Here is a 17,844-nt window from a genome sequence, read left to right as displayed (position 1 = left end):
GGATTCCAAATTGAAGAAGAACTTCCGTGATACATCCAGCCACCTTTCATGCTCTTTTACATGTTTAGATCCCTTTTGTTTCTTTCATTCTTCCCATCTCCCCCCTTATTTTGACATGTCAGCAAATGCCTCTCACTGGAAAACTTTAAGTGTGATTAATTTTCAGTGATTGAAAGATTAAGGATTACTTTTGTCTCTACATGAATTCATTTTAAATACTGAGGTCTGACACACCTTTGAATTTTTTCCATCTGAAATCTTTGTAAGAGAAGAAGAAACACATAGATATGCTCATGGTGACCCTCCCTACTTGTGTTTCTGAGCTGTTTCTCATGTGGCAATTTCTCACACTCAAGACAAGGGTGCAAGGAAGGAAGTACAGTAAATATCCTGTAATAGATGTCATGCATACCTGCAGGCATTAAGTAAACGGTCCATTGTGAGATGTAAGGATGAACAAAACAAAGAAAGAAAAGTGTCCAAACCCACTAATGCCATCACTTACCACAAGAAAATTGTCCTTTTGTCCCACCCGTGTATCCCACATTAGCTCATAAGCAATGAGCAAGGCTGAGATTCATCCAATCGAACTTCACTGTTGCAACCACACAACCGGCCTCTGACTGTGGCCAGCAGAGAGCACTGGTACCTCCAGGAAGATTTGGAGCGCATGGAATGCTCTACACACTGCCAGCCTGCAGCGTGGCAGATGGTGGAGATGCAGCCAGACCAAGTTCTTTGCAGGGTGCCACTTGTGCGCAGCAGGGACATCTTTCATTATGGTTTTTTTCCACAGGTACTTAAAAGCATGCTGTGCGTCAGGAAGGGTCCATTATTTCAATTTAAATTCATCCCCATTTATGCAAATCTGAAGTTCCTGGTCAGTATGAACAGTTAAAGACTTGTTTCTAGCTTGCAAACTCACTGCTTCCCTTCTCTCATGAGGATGTTATGACAGGATTAATATTCCGTTAATCAACAGAAAAAGTTCCTAGACATCCTAGCAAGACTAGACAGCTATAAAGCCTAAAGCTAATTATATGCTACGTGGTGGAGACACAGAATTGCAATCCAAATGGCTAAATATACTTTATCAGGTCCTTCTTGTTTTCCATAAACCCATTTTGAAGTAAATATGAATGAAACCAAAAATGTTTGAAATACAACACGACACAACAGAAGTGGTTTTCACTGGCTGCTTTGCATTCACCAAAACTAAAAGGAGTTTTCACATGAGATGACTGCACTGCATTTCAGTGCTGAATTATTTATCATAATATAGTTCAGTATGAGAGTTATATTTCATTCAAAATTAATATTCAGGGTTTTATCTTAATTGAGATTAATTTACATTTCTATACAAATTGAAGATACGCCCAAAATAAAAAAATATTTGGAAAATATTTCAGTAGATGTCTGGAGAAAAATTACAGGAACACACAACCAGAGTAATAATGTATTTTCCAAGCACAGGGCTTCATCCCCTCTGTGGATAGCTATTAAACAGCTCAGATAGCATATTTATGGAAACCTTCAAGCCAAGATTCAGCTGTGTGAATTTGTGACAAGTTGTCAGACGATTGTATCTCAAGCTATTGTTCCCCTGTATCTCAAAGATTACAAGCTTATGGGCAGAACACATCAGATAGATGAACCTGGGAGTAGTTCGGTCTTCACAAAGCTTAGGTCAGGTTTTGTTTTTGGAAATTTGACTCTGGGACAGTTCAAACCCAGGTCAACTTTTTGCCAAAACTCCAAAGTCCAAAGGGAGTTAGAAGGACAGCTAGCCTGGAGCCAGTGGCTACACATTTAAAGCAGTAACCTATCTTCACAGCTAGGTAGAAAGGAAAATAATCCTCTCAAGTATCCCTTTAAAGTTTTGACAGCTTATGTATTAAGTATATATACATATATCCCTAAATTGTCCACCCTGCCCATGGAAACACTGAGCTTTTGGAACAGAAGCATTAGTCAATGTGATTTAAAAAAAAAAAAAATAGCAAAAGAAAGATAGCTCTGCCAGATTCTTGGCAAAACATTATCTACATTGTGATTTCCTCACAGAGCAAAAGGTGATGAATTGAGGAGAAGTAAATGCAGGCCAAGGGGCAGTAGGGCACTTAGAAGACAGCTTCGTCTAATCTATGGGCTGAAGATTAGATATTCAATTCCAGTCAAAGGAATGGTACTCCGGGTTATGTTGTGGGTGTGGAAGATACCGTGATGGAGTCTTTCCAAGTTTAAATGCAAACTGGTTTATACAAGATTATTTTTGGTTAAAGTCACTGTGACATAGTTTCTTTCAGCTGCCTCATTATGTGAGTTTATTAAAGAAAAAAAAAAGTTGCATGGTTCTTTCTCAGATCAAACAGATTCTTTCCTGCCTTTTTCTGCCAAGTTATAATAAAATAAGGACTGTGACCTGAGCAGGATCTTCTAGAGCTAACAGAAAAGGAAAAACAGTATTAATAAGAGTTCATGCTACAAAGTTAAGGTAAAAAAAAAAAAAAAAAAAAAAAACAGAATTTAAAAAAAACTACAGGATTAAGGCAAATATATATATATATGGAAAAGCTTTATAAGCACTACAGCCCTACAAAACACATGCTCCTTCTCCCATTTTCAGGTATGAGCTGGCAAGGTGCTAACCACTCCATGAACTTCTGGAGTCAGCAAGACACTGCTTCTTAAACAACATAAAATAACTCTCAGGAATTTTCTTAGTGTTTTCTTTATGTCTGACACTAAATCTTTGCTAGATGGTCTTACGTTTAATTCTGTAGTGTCTCCTAATGTACTGGCTCTTACTGGCTTGTGTTGATGCATGTTTTGGTTTTTATTCCAGAGGGTAATAAGCAGTGTTTTATATGTGCTTAAGCAGTTTGTGCAAGGTTTCTGTAATGTACCGTGAGAAAGCCAAAGGCTTCCCAGTGGTAGGGGAAATGACTGTCAAACATAGCACTAGATCTCCAAATCATTAAAAGAGTAATTGTTACAAACCCAGCCTCTTGCAAACAGAGGTCCTTTGGAAACCATGGCATTTCCATAGGACTTACAGGAGTCACACATGGGACTCTGCTCCTCGCCCTGCTGGATTGAAAAGTGGATTTTGGTTAAGATATCTCATTGCAGTGTTCAACAGCATTAAGCCACGAACCTTTGAGAGATAGGGGAGCAACGTGTAGCACAATGTGAGAAGGCTGGGCAGGGGACAGGCTCTCCCTAAAATTTTCCTTACTGTCTTTAGTCACTCTTTCTAACTGGAAGCAAAAAGCTTGAAGTGAGCTTCATCGGGGTGTGTTCCCTCAGTAGATGGTGAACAAACACAGCTGCCAACAGAAATGCCAACATCCTGCCACTAAGAGGAGCTGAAATTCAGCTCTCATCAACAGCACGGACATGCTCCAGCACAGCCCTGTCACCGGGATCCTTCCTCCTCCTCTTCCTCCTAGCCAGGTCAGATTTCACCTCTGATGTGCCAACAGAGAACCCACCAGCAGATTGCTGCTCTGTCCAAAAGCAGGACTAGGCAGAGGAGGTGGTGGGCTGCCAGAGCACACACAGAACTTCCAAGAATTAAATGAAATGCACTCTTTCTGACCCTATGGAGAGGTAAACCATTGGGAAACGTGCATCTGTACCAGCCTGTGGAGAGCTTGCAAAGACTTGGCCATGTGCCTCAACCTACAGTGACTTACACTTTTAGCTCTAAAAGTTTCCTCTCTCAAATATTATTTTCCTCCCAGTATCATGCAGGCTGTCAATGCAAGTCAAGGTGATTGCCTTTTTCTGAAACTTACGTATTTTTGCTGGCTCAGAATGGAAGATGCTGTAGGGATGTCTGGGCTGATGGGAGGAGAGCATCTCTATATCCAACTCACTAGTCTTCAGCTGAGCAATCCTCTCTCCAGCAGGGAGAAAAGAGAAAGCAATATATATAAAAAGCCAGATATGGCATACATAAAACATAATGGCAAGTCTGCCTTTAAGAATGCAGAAGAAAGGGGCTTTAGTGTGCACCAGTTTCCCTAAAGATAGATTATCTCAACCCTTAAAAAGACTGGAAAACTCCTCAGAAAAAATTCCCCAAAAATAATGGAAATAAAGAAAACTTTTGACAAGTAGGTATTTACTAAAGAAACTTGAAGAGAATCTCAAATTTTCACAATTTATTAAAACTGTAATAGAAAAGTTCTAAAGATTTTCTTTCTTCACTTTTAATCATAGAATGGTTTGCAATGAAAGGGATCTGAAAGATCATTTAGTTCCAATAGCCCTGCCATGAGCAGGGACACCTTCCACTAGATCAACCTGGCTTTGAGCACTTCCAGGATGTGGAGTACACAATGTCCCCAAGTAACCTTGTCCAGTGTCTCACCACCTTCACAGCCAAGAATTTATTCTAATATTGAACCTAAACTTGCCCTTTTTAAGTTTGAAGCCATTCCCCCATTACATCACTACGTGCTCTTGTAAAAAGTCCCTCACCAGCCTTTCTGCAGCCCCCTTAAGCTATTGGAAGTTGCTCTAAGGCCTCACCAGAGCCTTCTCTGCTCCAGCCTGAACAAACCCAACAATAGGATTGTTCTTCATAACAACATGATTAAGCTATAGCCAAAGCATAAAACTGAAAAGCATTAAAATATTCAAAATACGGGAACCCTTTTTCTATACCCTTTCTTTACCAATGGCATGACTCTCCCCAAAGATGTATGATGCCAAATGGAAATTCCAAAGTCTAGAAGTAAAGTGGTCCCATCGTGTTTTATCAGGACATTCAAACTCTCCATAAGTTGCAAATAAATGCAAAAGCACACCAACACAACTACTATGTATCACTAAGCTAATAAAGTGTCATCAGAGTAGAAGAGCAGCAGGAGAGTGACTCTAAAATACTTCAAGCATAAACCAGACCAAACAAAGAAAAAACCATCTTCTCTATTCTTACATATATACCAACATTAAATATATATATGCATTTTGAAAATTCACATTTTCTTTACTGTGTTGTACATTATTAAGTACCAGCAGGTCAGATTCATTTTTCCATCCAGCAGTTTGTGACCTGCCCTCATTAGTCTCTGTAAATGTTATATAATTTGGAGGACCATATTGTATACTTATAAAGATAAGCACAATCTCCAAAAGGTTGCTTGTTTTTCTAAGGGATGATTTTGGAATTGAATTCAAGAACTGCATATGTAATTTATTCATCTTTAAATTTAGGGGAAAAAAGAAAGCTCCTAGAAGACCTTTAAACACTTCAAGGAGGATGGTTGGAATGAAGGACAGCCAAGATGTTCATGTCCAGCAAGTTCTTAATCTGAGTCAAAGAAAGGAGAAAACTGTTCTGAGCATCCTGCCAGTGACATGAGTTATTGGATCCTTTCTCACAAAACCTGATACTTCAAAGCAATTTCCATGGAGGAAATAAATCTTTCCTTCTGATTTTGAGAACTCAGCAAATTCATTTAAAGCTGATGTCTTCTTGCACATCTCACAGAGGTGGAACCAAGCAGGTAGACACTGATGTTGGCACACATAGGAGAAAACTATGATGTACTGCACTTACCACTGGCACTCAGCACTTCAGGTTACATCTAAATAACACAATATAATGGCTTTAATGAACACTTCAAAAGACTTTGCTTAATCAGAGCTTTGCTGCTGTTCATTTCTTAAGTGTCAGTCTGCATCCATGTGCATTAAGATAATTTATAAGTAAATTTATTTAAGTAAATCTGTGGAAATTCATGCTGAGCTAGAACAACTTGCAAGACAACAAATCACAGGCACAGAACATAATCTGGCAGCTGTAATAGTAATTTAATTTTCTGCTCGACTCCTCAAGAAGCAGCAAGGATGAAAGTAATATCACGTTTTAATTTATCTTCCAGGAAACAAAATGGGGTCAAGAAGTTAGTGATAATCTATTAAAAGCTGTGGGGATATTATTTTCCTATCCCAGGTATAGAATTGCACAGCTTTTCATCATGATTAGGATATGGACAATGTAAGAGATCATAAAATGTATAAAAAGCTACCTGTCAGGATGCGGGAAGGTCACATGTCAAAAGTTGCTGCAAAAAACTCTAAACTGGTTTAATCTTGGGGCTAGTGGATTGGACAAACTGTCAGCTGTCAGCCTGACTTAAATTGCTTGAGCATGAAGTCCTCTTAATGTTCAAATACCTTTTTCTCCTTCCTTTTCTTCTTGCCACTAATCTTTTTCTTGTTATTGCTACAAATAGCCTAGAGTTTAACAAATTCACCAAGTGGCTGCACTAAACATGTGTGGTATTCTCTGAAAAGAGAAATTCCAGGGTCAAAATCCATCCAAGCTTCAAGAGCTGGTCCACAGGGTGCTGCAGACAGAACAGCTGGGTCTGGAAGAGGGAGAATCCCAGCAGCCATTCCCAGACACCAGAAGCTCAACATCTACATGTACAGTCACAGAGAGCAGGGACAGACTCAAGGTGTATCATGCCTTAGAACCAGGATTACAACAATTACCTACAGGTACCCTGTGTACTAAGCAAAACTTTAACAATGCTATTTTTACCAATAGCTGTAACAATATCCATCTTTTTTCCAAAGTATTTAAAGAGATCTAATATTTAAGGCATTGTAATTCAGGGGGAACAACCTTTATTTGAACTAGAAAAAAGATTTGGTTTATTTACTTCAGGATCCAAATAACTTGCATCATATTCTACTTAATTCCAATCCTGCACTAAAACTAAAAATAGGCATACATGATTTTATTGCTTTTTCTCCCTACCTCCATTTTTGCTAAGGAAAATATAATATAAGAGGAGATATTTGCTTTCAAGTAACATATGCACATTACACTGTATGTGTGTGGCAGTAAAGGTGAAGTCAAGAGACACCACAGCCTGTAAATGAAAGGTGCCATAGCATACACTTTGTTTTTGTTGTAATATAAACCACAAGCTTTGGCCAGTCATCAAGATTAAAATGGTACAGAGCAAGTTTCACCTTAGAATTAATCCTATGGTCTTTGTAAAAATAAAGTGAAGTTTCCTGAAAATCTCATGCTATGGAGTACAATAAATTCCCCTGGTAAAATTATGCTAGGTAGAATGAAACTAAAAAAAACCCAAATAATTTCTTGAGAAACATAACCCACAAGCTTTCAACTCAGTTTATTCACTGTAAACTGTGTTTTGTTAATGCCACAAAATATACAAGAAACAAAATTTCCCCTGAGCCTCATGTTCAGTGAAATGAAAATGTTTCTGCTTATCTGTACCACATTAAAAGCCAAAAACTTATTGAACCCTGCCAGAAGTTATGCTGTTAATAATTTTAGCTAACTTTTCCCTCTAGTAACACTAAGAGAAGATAAAAGGAGACAAAATCCACTGCTCTTTTCAGAAAACATCCTCAACTGAGTGTTAAAAAAGCAAAGCTTATTGTAAAATAGCAACAGAAGTGTATCCACTTTCCCCTCTGCACACAGCTGTCCACACAATACTTCGGTTTCAGCAATGAATCTGGCTTCAGAGGGCTTGACCTCTTCCCTGCCCACATAGCCTCACCTTTCTGCCACAAACTCCTATCTTCTTGCTGTGTAACTGCAGCTATTTGGACACCTGTACTATGGGCTGGTCCACAAGAAGGATTTGGGTGGAAACCCAATGTCATCTCCACTTTCCCCTGCTAAACATGTGGTAAAGCAAATATATCAAATGCAAGAAACATTGCCCATTTTCCGAGCCAAGGTACAGCTGCATGTGGAAAATGACATGATCTTTAGTTTCTGCATTGCTAGAGGGATACAAGCCACAAGAAATTCAGAGATCAATGAAAGCGATTCAGCAATTGCTTTAGGAAAAAATTACCTATAGTAAAAAGTAGCAAAAAGTAGATTGGGAGTCAGAATACCAGGAGTTAATTTCTAGCTCACTAATTGATCTCCAAGTCAAATACAAAGAAGGGTTATTTCAGCTGGAAGAAGTAAAGATCCTGATACTTGCACATCACTACTGGATCATCATCATCAGGAGCAATAAAAGTGAATGAAAGAAATGAAAATGAAAGCAACTACTTTTAGGTGGACATAAGTAAAAGCCTGTCATGCTGGAAGGAATAAAGTAAAGGCAGCTGAGACTGAAGGTCACCTCCATTTTTCAACTGGGAACAAACAGTGATTGCATCTTTTCAAATGTTTAATCTGTAAGCACCAAAGAACAAGGGCACAGAACAGCAATGCCTGCAACGACAACAGAGTGCTCGAGCCAACTAGAGAAGGGGAGGAAGTTTATTTAAGAGCTTCTCTGCTTTTTCCTTTACTTCAAAGTATCTTCTTCTACCCAACACCAACGCAGAAAATTATCTCCTTAACAGATAATAAGCAAACAGTACATGTTTTGTCTGTTCACTGTAATTTAGAACAAAACACTCTATGTTGTATTTAAGTGTTTTGCAGACATAAAGTGTGAAGGCTTCCATAACCCACTGCTCTGATAACAGTTCATATCCCAGCTTTCCCCCTTCTCAGTCCCCCTTCTCTGATACTCCCCCAGCAAAAACACTGAAAGTAAAAAGCCGAAAGCCCTGCATCTATTTCCTCCCACACCCACACAGTACATACCCATAACAGGAGAGGAGAGGAGAGGAGAGGAGAGGAGAGGAGAGGAGAGGAGAGGAGAGGAGAGGAGAGGAGAGGAGAGGAGAGGAGAGGAGAGGAGAGGAGAGGAGAGGAGAGGAGAGGAGAGGAGAGGAGAGGAGAGGAGAGGAGAGGAGAGGAGAGGAGAGGAGAGGAGAGGAGAGGAGAGGAGAGGAGAGGAGAGGAGAGGAGAGGAGAGGAGAGGAGAGGAGAGGAGAGGAGAGGAGAGGAGAGGAGAGGAGAGGAGAGGAGAGGGGAGGGGAGAGGAGAGGAGAGGAGAGGAGAGGAGAGGAGAGGAGAGGAGAGGAGAGGAGAGGAGAGGAGAGGAGAGGAGAGGAGAGGAGAGGAGAGGAGAGGAGAGGAGAGGAGAGGAGAGGAGAGGAGAGGAGAGGAGAGGAGAGGAGAGGAGAGGAGAGGAGAGGAGAGGAGAGGAGAGGAGAGGAGAGGAGAGGAGAGGAGAGGAGAGGAGAGGAGAGGAGAGGAGAGGAGAGGAGAGGAGAGGAGAGGAGAGGAGAGGAGAGGAGAGGAGAGGAGAGGAGAGGAGAGGAGAGGAGAGGAGAGGAGAGGAGAGGAGAGGAGAGGAGAGGAGAGGAGAGGAGAGGAGAGGAGAGGAGAGGAGAGGAGAGGAGAGGAGAGGAGAGGAGAGGAGAGGAGAGGAGAGGAGAGGAGAGGAGAGGAGAGGAGAGGAGAGGAGAGGAGAGGAGAGGAGAGGAGAGGAGAGGAGAGGAGAGGAGAGGAGAGGAGAGGAGAGGAGAGGAGAGGAGAGGAGAGGAGAGGAGAGGAGAGGAGAGGAGAGGAGAGGAGAGGAGAGGAGAGGAGAGGAGAGGAGAGGAGAGGAGAGGAGAGGAGAGGAGAGGAGAGGAGAGGAGAGGAGAGGAGAGGAGAGGAGAGGAGAGGAGAGGAGAGGAGAGGAGAGGAGAGGAGAGGAGAGGAGAGGAGAGGAGAGGAGAGGAGAGGAGAGGAGAGGAGAGGAGAGGAGAGGAGAGGAGAGGAGAGGAGAGGAGAGGAGAGGAGGATGCATCTCTAGGATGTGAGCTCAGATGTGTTTGCCTTGACAAAATCCTGGGCCCCATAGCACCGTTTGGGTATTACAGGTAGCATGGGACAGTGAGCTGCTGACGTAGCACCAAACATTCCAAGAATAGGCAGATGTGCCACTTCCCATCCTGGAATAGTGTACTCACTGAGTGAGACACTGCAGTGAAAAAATGGTGAGACAGCTTGGAATTCACTAGAGAATAAGAGTACAGTCCTGTAGCCTCAGTCTAAAAGTCTGAGAAACCCTCCCTGTAAAGGTCTGGAGCCCACATTTGCCCCAAGGAGCAGCTCCATGGCTGTAAGCAGCACTAGGAGCTCAAGTAGCAGAGATCTGCACTGTGAGCCAGTTCCAATAAAGAAAAAGAAAAAAAAAGGGAGGAAAAAGAGGAAGGAAAATAATTATAATATAAAAAAGGCATTAATGGGCAGACTTCCTTTAAAAATTCTATTATATATTTTCACACGCACGACATAATTTTCTTTCCAAAACACCCATTTTGCTATATTAAAACAACATCCTGCATGAGACAACTGTTACATTTTTAAGGGAGGCCACAGTGTGCAAAACAGAGGAAAGGCTTCAGAAAAAGGAAATAAAATTATGCTTGAATTCTGTATTAGAAAAACAGACTCAAGTCCAGCCTTTGCAGAGGTTACTGGAGTGATGCTGATACATCTAATGAACTAATCAATAGTGCTCAAAAGCTTATAAAACTTGCATCCTCTGGATGTGCTACCTGATACCTCAGGGGTAATTTGTAGACGTGCTGAGCATTCAGTACCAGCTAAAGTCAATGAGTGTAAAAAACACTTGAGTATTTTAAACAAAAACAGCAAATTCTCAGAATAAAAAAAAAACCTATCAGAGTCATCTCTAAGCACTTGGAGGCCCTTTTAACTTCTCTGTAGTGTTCACAAGTTTTATCAATACAAGGACAAGTAGCAGTGAGGATAATGGAGAGAAAGTAAGGGAAAATATTAATGAAGCTGTATAAAAGCCCTTAACAAAGCTCACCAGTAAAGTCGCACAGGTAATTTCATGACTGATTTCCCAACTCAATAATGTTAAGACATTTTTGTGCATGGATTTTTACTTACATGTGGTGCTTTCCCAGTGACGTTGTTTTCAGCAGAAGGGAACTCAAGAGGTACTGCATGCCTCAGCACCGGCTGGGAAAGCTTTCCTTGGACATCCCCAACTTCTTCCTCCAGCCAACTGTACATGCTATGTGTCCCACCAGTGGTATCAACAATGAAATTGGACTCTTCCAACACACCCAGTAGAGGAAGGCCCTAAGTGCCTTCAACAGCCTAATGGTTGCTGAGTTACTGCTCTGCCTGTGACTGCACCTGGAGTGGGAACATCTCTCGAGCCTGTTCAGTGCCAGAAGGTACCAGGAGAGTGGAAGTTTGTCATCCTGATTGTTGTACGGGAGTGAAGTCTCACTTAGACTGACATTTGTGTCTGCTGCAGCCCTCTCTGTGAAGGGGACTTCCATACAACCTGCTTCCCCCAGGATGGTTCCCGACTGCAGGCTAGTGCTTCTTTCTCATTGACTGGATCCTGCACAGAAAAACAAACATTTTCTCCACTTTTCTTACCACAATTACTGATTTCTCCCATGAGCAACATTTTGTTTAACCAGCACATCTCAGATTTATTTAAATTACTGTTCTTAAAATACTAAAGGACATCCCATATCTTCCCTTTGATGCTTTTTTATATACTTTTAAGCTACAGATTGTTCACAAGTGACTGTTCATTTGAATTCTATTTTTTGAGGAAATTAACATAGGATTTTTTTTTTTATCCTTACTTTAAAAAAACAAACAAGGTTTTGTAAGTTAACATGACAATAAATATCACCCAGAAGTCATAAAGTGGTTTCAATTTCTTTTCCTGGAAACCAGAGTCATTATTTCAGTAGAACAGTTTAAAAGGGAGTTTACCAGCATTATCTCACAGACATGTGAACAGAGAAGAGCCAGACTAAAAAAACTATCATAAACAATTTACTTTTTCAAAACTCAAAAAATACAACAAAGACCCCCTGTGAACATTGGGCAATCCCCATAATCTCTTTCTCCCTGGGACAGCATCATTAATTTAAGGATGAAGCCCATGTGTAAAAATTCTGCTGTTTCTCCCTCCTTATATAGCCCAGAAAGCAATGGAAAAATGTCCTCTGTATTAATGTATTAAACAACATGTGAATTTTCTTTTAATTAAAAAAATTTAAAGTTTGTTTCATTAAACAACTTTCTTCTAATTAGAGTGGACGTCTTTTTCTCCATTCCAAAGTGACAAACAGCAGGAATGCTGGAAGATTGCTGGTGCAGCATCTCTGTTTCCCTTCCAGATGCAATGGGCTCACCAGTGACTCACCAGACAGTGAGGGCAGTGGCATGGTGGCCCTCACAGAGCCTCACATCTCTGCCCATCACTTACTTATCAACTGGTGACGATCAGGAGGTGGATGCCAATGGTGTCCAACTGCAGCTGGCTCAGGCCACAACCCAGGAGAGCACTAAAAGTGATGTTGCATAATTGAGAGCACTCTGGCAAATTATTCATAAACCAGTTAAAGGCAGAGGAGGACAGAGCCTTAGCTGGCATGCAGCAGCAAAGCCAGGTTGGTTTTGACAGATTAAAACATGTAAAATGCTGAACATGTCTTTTAAATATGCAAAGTCCCCATTGACATAAAGGAGGAAGCTACAAGAGACTATCAGAGACTTAAATGTCTCTTTGGCAGAGATTATGGTAGTCCATGAAATGCTTTTGAAGAATTGCATGTTAATATCTGCCCAAGTATGGTGACACATCAGGCTAGAGCGCATCATTTCAATCATCTGTTCCCAGGTTAACAACCACAGCAGCCAGAACAGCCCTACTTCTAACAGAAGATGTGTGATGATTTAAATTATTACAGTGTGTTCCCAGGCAGCACTTCAAATTACATTTAAATGGGGGAAAAAATATCCAAACCCTTAGTGGCATGAAAAATCTATTCATTGTATAATCTTGGAAGACTTTTCTACCAGACTTAAATTAGGAGCCTTAATAAATCTCTCAGAGGCTTTTAGCAACTTACGTTGTGTTTATGTTTAATAAAAATGGTGGAGGGTTCCAACTAAATTAAATTAAACTAGCTCTTAATTCCTATGTTTTGAAAAGGCATCACGTTGATACTGTGATGACTTTATTCATGGAAATATGATTCAACTCTTTGGCTCACAAATCACACTTACCAACCCTGCATGAAGGAAAAAAAGAAATCACAGCTGCAGTCTCTGAGTTCCTGGAGAAAAATGTCTGAAAGCAAAGAAAACAAAAGAAGCCAAAAGGGAGAGCTAACCCTTGGTAAGCATTGTCTAGGTTTGTGGCCACCTCTGACTAACCATGTGCTCCTATTTTTGAACATCTGAGTCATCCCCTAGGGTGCTGAACCTCTGTGCAAATAAATAAATAAATAAGCATAAACCCACAGAACGACAGAAAATGTGAGTGGTTGGTGGGGAGAAACGTGTTTGGTCAGGGTTGTGAAGAGGGGAGAACAAACCTCAAGGATAAATACTTTCCAACCCCAAAATGGATCAGAAATAAAACAGCAAAGCAGCCAACAAACAATCTATATCCTTTTAGCAGAGACTAATTTTACCATCTCTATTCAAGATATGCTTCCAGATAGATAATAAAGTGCAGCAGGATTCTCCCCTGAATGATAAATAAAGGAAATTATGTCATTTTCCAAAACAAACAAAAGCCCCCAAAATCTGGTCTGCAGTTACCACGTTTGATTGTATTGCAACACAGTAAATTTTAAGATCCTCTCTGACCTACACAGGATCACTCACAAGGCCAAGGACAACAGCAGGGTCAGGAGGATTCTCTTCTTTTGTACATAAGAAGGCAGCATAAAAACATTATCCTTCAGAAAGACTGTAAACTCTACTTTTCCCCACCTAGAAACATAGTGTAACACTACTGCATGAAAAACAAGCAGCTCCAAGCCAACTTGCAATCTGCCACTTGCAGAGCAGCATCTGGTTCCTGTGGCTGCCCTCAGCTGGTGCTGGTGGCTGTTCCCAAGCTGGACATACAGATCACAGCAGTCTGCACCTTGCACGGCCACTTAGGGCACTTCTGAAGGTGGATTTAAAATTACTGTCCCTGTTGCGTGAAGCCACTTGACACCGGCTTTATTTTTATACAGACTTCGCACAGGTAAAAGCAGTTACATGAGATGTAAAGCAGCCAGCAGGCCATGGTGTGTGGCAAGTGGCTTTTCAGAAACAACTGACTGCAGTTATCCAGATAGCTGCTTGCTGAGCATCACTCAGGGAATCATACTAGGGAACAAAGCCAGTATTTAAAACACACAGCAAACAAATCCTTTCCTTCACTGCAAGGCACGAATAGTTGTGCTAAAGAAAAATGGATGGGGAACAGCACAGGTGAAAAAAGCTTCTAGTGCAGGGTATTTTTTAAGCCAGTGCTGCTACTAAGACAGATGTTACAAAACCATACCCTCAGCCTGGTAGCTTTAACACTGAGAATTGCTATTTCTCACCCCAAATGGATCATGGGACCTTCCGGCTCACAGAGAAGCCTGTAGGCTACAGCCAGCACACATGAGAGAAATGTCCCTAAAAATGTCTTGATGTTAAAATGATGTTGAATAGAAGTGCCATTCAAAATACCCAACAATTTCTGGCAAGCCACACGGCGAAGCTGCTGGCAAAAGAACTGCAAAGGGAAAAAAAAAAAAGAGTCAACAATCATTAGATGTTGATGTGTCAGATGTGTCTATGGACAATTTTTCAGTGTGACCCTCACCTTGCTCTGTTCACAAACAAACTTTCCCAGAATTAGCAGCCAACACAGATGCCCATATAGCTTCTGGCAATGCACAAAAGTTCAAGCTCCTGACAGTGTTGCTATACACATACTGGGGCTAATGATAAAGGGGCCCTGTCCCAAGCCCCAGCCTCCATCCTGATGCCTGAAGCCCATCAGCCTCTCATCTTTGCACAGACTCTCTGTGGGGCAAGGTGTACATGTGAACCTTTGTGATTTGTCCAGTCAGTTCAGTCTTTAGAAAGCTTAAACCTGCTCTGTTATTGTATGCATAGTAACAGCTAACTCCATTTTCCTGCTCTTGGTGGATTTTGAGGTAAATCTAGTAAAATACTCACTTTTTCTCTCACCTACGCTGTTAATTGCCTGTCTATAATTAAATTGAACACAGCAGGACAGTAAATGACAGAAAGGCTCAATGTTTTAGCTTTGGTGCCTCATAAAGTACTAACCTGGGCCACATGCAATACCCACATAGAACAACTCAATGATCAATCTAAAACCAACAGGAACTTTTATATGGACTGGTGGTCTTTGGCTTAGACCCCTTCCAAACACTGAGTTTTCATGAGTTATACCAGCTGCCACTTGTATTTATTTTATAAACACCACAAGCTAAGTGTAAATTGCATCGCCACCACCACTGATTTCACCCCAGACACTTCTAAACAAGTTATGGGTGGTGGAATCCACATTTAGGCTGAAGGCCAAGAAAGACCTCTCCAATGAGTTTGTATAATTGAGGCACTTTTTTAAAAATAAAATACTGAAAAAAACCAAGTATATGGAAGAGTAAGAGATTTGGTTTATCACAGTTGCACAGGAGACCTAACACTTGCCAGTACAGAACCTGGAGAGAGAAGCACTAGCCCAGACAGATGCACTCACAACCAGGTCATCAGCACCAACAGAACAGGTCCTGCTTTTCAGTCATCTTTTGTACTACAAAGTTCTGCAGGCAGAAGATACATGACGGTGAAAAACCAAAACAAGCAATGCAGGCTCTTCAGAAGGAAGGGAGTGAATAAAGGTAATGTGAATCATGACTTTCAGAGTCAAGTCATGGGGATTTTTCCAGGACTTCCTTCCCATCTCTAAAAACACTATCAAGGAAAAATTGTTACTCCTCAAGGCCATTTTCAAGTCAGAAGCAGGGTTCAAGTACCTTAAGAATAAGCACAAAAAAAACCATGCTCTCTGGCACCTTCAGGTATTTTACCTGAATGGAGCCTTCAAAGTCTTAGATCAGTAATTACCTTAATGAAATTGCAGCTATTACTAGTAGACAGAATTAGAGTGAGCTAGCTGTTTCCTGCTTTATTTTAACCAGCAGGCCATTTCTCCAACTGGGCATTCTCACATTCAAAACACATGTTTTGGTCACCCCAGGTTTTTGGTTTGTTTATTTGTGTTTGGGCTGACCACGGCCGTGCTGTCTCCAGACGTCCTCAACTCCCGCACTTTGCTGCCTTCCGCAGGGCTCAGCTGTGACACAGTGTGGGCGCAGGTCAAGCACATCCCCGGCGTTTCTGAGGTCACAGAGTTACAGCTTTCCCAGCACCACATCCCATCAAGTGTTTTGTGAACACATCCTGCAGCATGGCCAGACAGCAAAGCAAAGTGCACAAAAAAGGAGTTTTGCTCATCTGCAGCAAGGAGGTATTCAGATGGGGAGACCTTCCAGGGCAGGAATTACATGTTTGTACTGATATCAGAGCTTACCTCCTGCCCTTCTGTATTAATAATACAATAGGACAGATTTTATAACAGAGCAGGACCAAGAGCGTGTGTAACAGTTGTCGTGATGACCTGGAGTCAAAGTGTGGTTTCTTTCTATGTATTATTTACTTATACTCTAGTGTGTATATATACACACTTGCTTGTATATACATACAAATGCATATATACACATTTGCATGTGTATTTATCCACTGTTTATATATTTTATAAACTTACACATAGTTTGTATATTAAAAAAAGGGAAATAATTTTCCAAGAGGATTATGTATGCTTTCCTCATGGAAAACCTAAACTTTTTTATTTTTTTAATATTTCCTCTGATATATTCAATTTCCATCTGTTCTGCAGAATAACTCTTCCCTTGCTTTTCTGTGAAGTGATTGAGATCTCTCCTTCAGCAGTTGACAGTATTACTCCATTATCTTGAGTCCACAGAATACTGGAGGACATATCCATATCTCCATTGCACTGAAGAGCCCAGAACTGGGCCCAGTACTCCAGATGTGGCCTCAGCAGTGCTGAAGAGAGGGGAAGGATCACTTCCCTCAGTCTCCTGATAACACTCTGAATGCAGCCCAGGAGGCTGTCAGCCTCAGTCATGGTCTATCAAGCACATTTTTACTTTAGTCTTTAAGTTTGCTGAGAGTGCACCAAAACATTATCCCATCATCCAAGTCATTAGTAACAATATGCAACAGCATTAGTGGTTGTGAATCAATGAGTCCCAAAGGGCAAGTGAGAAGAAAAAAGCCACATGCAAATTACCCAAAATAGTCTTTTGGCCCTATGCTTTTGCAGCGCTGAAAGTTTCCTCCTAACCCACTACTCACATTCTCAAGTGTAACAACACACGGTCATGAAGGAAATATTGCCCAGGGCAGGGGATACATCCATGGCATGATATAGCAATGGCCTAAGTCAAATTTCTTACGCCATGACTGGGGTTTTTTGCGAGCTCAATCAGGCATTTCATTCAAGACTTCAAAAGTACTATGCAAATTGGAGACCTGGCAACAGTCAATCTGACAAAAAAGACAAGTTGAAGAGAATTGATCTAGGTGGAAATCAATCACTGCAGAAAATAATTGTTGCTGGAAACTACAAGCAACAATAAATGCATAGAAAAGTTACCTTCCTTAAGATACAGGGAAATAAATGTATCTGCCACCAATACCTCCACAGTGAAGTTATCTAGTAACAAATAAACATTGTGTGATCAATTAAATCCCTCCAGTCAAAGGTGAATTAAGTAAAGCAGGTATCTGACTGATTATGTATACTAATAATGTAAAAAGTGGTAAATACTTCACAAACAGAAGCTCAGACCTTAGTTTTGTGTTTAAGAACAAAAATGAGATTAGACTGCTAACTTCTGCTTGCACAAAAGCTAGCTCTAACTACTCCTATTCCAAGTCTAAAACGGAGCAAAAGAAAGCAGAATCCAGGCAAGAAAAGCAGGCACCTGAGCAGAGCTCCTGGCTGGGATTCCATCACTGTTTCATTCCACTGTGCCAGACTGGTTACACCAAAGCCTCCATTCAGCCCATTTATTTCTGGAACATGGGAATTTGTA

General features: G+C 41.0%; 1 pseudogene across 1 annotated transcript in view; it reads right to left on the bottom strand.

Moving 5' to 3' along the window:
* LOC144246500 (chloride channel protein B-like) overlaps positions 1–16,871 on the bottom strand; it is a 102,226-nt pseudogene extending 85,355 nt beyond the window's left edge. Inside the window, exons 1-4 of the transcript XR_014950188.1 lie at positions 16,712–16,871; positions 14,244–14,420; positions 5,126–5,323; positions 220–413 (exon numbers count right to left, since the gene is read on the bottom strand). The product of XR_014950188.1 is annotated as a chloride channel protein B-like (transcript). The remainder of the gene's footprint in view (positions 1–219; positions 414–5,125; positions 5,324–14,243; positions 14,421–16,711) is intronic.
* Positions 16,872–17,844: the final 973 nt, after the last annotated feature.

The sequence above is a fragment of the Lonchura striata genome, chromosome 2, assembly GCF_050655825.1.
Source record: "Lonchura striata isolate lonStrDom1 chromosome 2, ASM5065582v1, whole genome shotgun sequence".
NCBI lineage: Eukaryota > Metazoa > Chordata > Aves > Passeriformes > Estrildidae > Lonchura > Lonchura striata.
The sequence above is the reverse complement of the archived record's forward strand: the minus strand, read 5'-3'. Positions and strand labels throughout refer to the sequence as shown.